This window comes from Palaemon carinicauda, chromosome 1 (genome assembly GCF_036898095.1).
Source record: "Palaemon carinicauda isolate YSFRI2023 chromosome 1, ASM3689809v2, whole genome shotgun sequence".
NCBI classification, from domain to species: domain Eukaryota; kingdom Metazoa; phylum Arthropoda; class Malacostraca; order Decapoda; family Palaemonidae; genus Palaemon; species Palaemon carinicauda.
The window spans coordinates 295,896,469-295,898,968 of record NC_090725.1 but is presented as its reverse complement, the minus strand read 5'-3'; positions in this window follow the sequence as shown (position 1 = coordinate 295,898,968).

Genomic DNA, 2,500 nt, shown 5'->3' with positions numbered 1-2,500 from the left:
TACCCATTAAGAATAGCTGAGAAACCAGAATCGTTGGTGACATTAAAATACAAAAATATATCTATATAGGAAGGATCCCTATGGAATTAGTTTCTTGATGATCGATGATCCCAGATCATTCAAATTCAAGAAGAGAATAAACACTGGATAACTGAAAGACAATATTATATTCTTTTCTTAAATCTGAATGATCTGGGATCATCATAAAAATGTATATTAGTTTTCATTATGAATAAGACACTTTCAACTAGACTGTTTCCTTCGTGGTATTAATACAGAGAGAGAGAGAGAGAGAGAGAGAGAGAGAGAGAGAGAGAGAGAGAGAGAGAGAGAGAGAGAGAGAGAGAGAGAGAGTAATTAATATACAGTAAAATAACAAGCCTAGTCCTACTAGTAGTCACCAGAGTACGGGACTGGACGGTGCACATAGGCTAATGCAAAACCTTTGTACCTTAGAGAGTAACTCGTTCCAGTCCATTTACTAAATTGATATCCATTATAATTCCAGTGAATAGGTTTCACAATTCAAGAGATTTAATGAAAATAGGGTACCTGGCTCGCAAGAAATTCCATAGGTAATTTGCATACACCACCATACACATATTTGGTGTATCTGTAGCTATGTAAGATATCATTCTTTATTATTATCCTTATCACTAGCTAAGCTACAACCCTAGATAGAAAAGCAGGATGCTAAAATCCCAAGGGCCTGAAAGGGGAACATAGCCCGGTAAGGAAATGAAAAAAGGGAACGGAATAGTGTGGGAAAGTGTACCCTCACGCAAGAGAACCTAACCCAATATGGTGGAAGACCATGGTATGGAGGCTATGGCACTACTCAACAGTTTGAGTTTGAGGTGTCCTACTAAAAAGAGCGGCTTACCATAATAAAAGTCTCTTTTACCCTTACCAAGTGGAAATTAACCACTGAATAACTACAGTGAAGTTTTTAACCCTTGTAAGTGAAGATTTTTCGATTATCTGAGTGTTGTCAGGTGTATGAGGAAAGAATGTGTAAAAAAAAAGGCCAGGCTATTCGATGTATGTGTGTGCAAAGGAAAACTGAGCCACAATACAATGTAGTGCTGCCTGACCAATCAAAGGGTCAAATAACTAACGGTAGTACCTCAACGGGCGACTGGCACATTGATCAACCTTGTTACCTATTGTAGCAGGGTTAATAATATGTTAATTATCCGCAGTTTGCTCGTGGCACAAACCTAAAAACCATATTGCGTCCTTTTGAATAGACAGCCTTCTTGTATAATCATTATACGCAGGCTATATCTCACTCACACACACACTCACACACACACATCATAATACATACATATATACACACTTTTTTTGCTTGATGGTACTATGTAACTTAATGGCTAAGTGATACTAAAGATGAAATTTTGAATATGTGAAAATGAAAAATTATTCATATACATTATCTATATAAAATATCATAAATAGTAAAAACTGTAATGGAACATTTCTTAATAAAATAATAAGGCTATTATTATAAGTTTGCTAAATCGCGCCGGTTGTTTGGAAAGAAAACGGCATTTAGAGGCTCCCCAATTATCTAAAATAGTTCGAATTAACTTAAACTCACGATTAAGGTTTAATTTTCTTGCAAGGGGAAATTTTGATGTTCATTGTTGATCAATTTAATTGTGGCTTTCGGATTCACGGAGAAAGCCACGCGAAATATCATTTGCTATGTTTACTTCAGCCATATAATAAAGTATTTCAGTAGCTTTACTTAATTTTTCGACGTTATTAAATTAACAATTTATAAATAAGTTATCTTATGAATTTTACATTCATGTTTTAATGAGTTATCGACATGTGAATTGAGTTTTAAAATAAATGTCTTGCGCTAAGGCCATTTTTAGTGAAATTGGTCTCCCATAGTTCTCAGAATTACTGTGATTATGCAAACTCACGTACGTAACACAAACAAATCTGTACAACTATTAAAGTAATTAAAACCTATAAAAAAACAATGCAGGCATCAAAGTACAGTAATGTTATGTACGTACATACTGCATTTGGTGCCATAGGTCTAGGCCTAAGCTACATCGGATGGCTCTAGGGAAGTTCACACTCATATTCTTGCGTTTGATTCAACAACCTCATTTTAGTATGAATAGTAAGATTAAGTTGCCTTTACCTGTGGTACCTTAGTCAAATTAAATTATGTCAGTCAATCCAAATATAAAACATCGAGACTAATCAAATAGTAGGCCTAATATGGTTTCTCTGAGCACATGTCATGAGTATGTTCGGTACAATTATTTGTCCTGAAAGAAATACTGACCTTATTTATAAGTTTAGGTTGCTTAATGATTATTTTTATAGCGGGCTAACCTCAAAATGATTTTATTTCCCTTCATCATCGGTATGGTTTAGTAAAACTGCTCTTCATAATAGGCTAATTAGTATCCAATTAATCTCACAGTAGTTGAGCAGACCGGTAATATTATTAGGAAGGAACAAGTGTAAAATT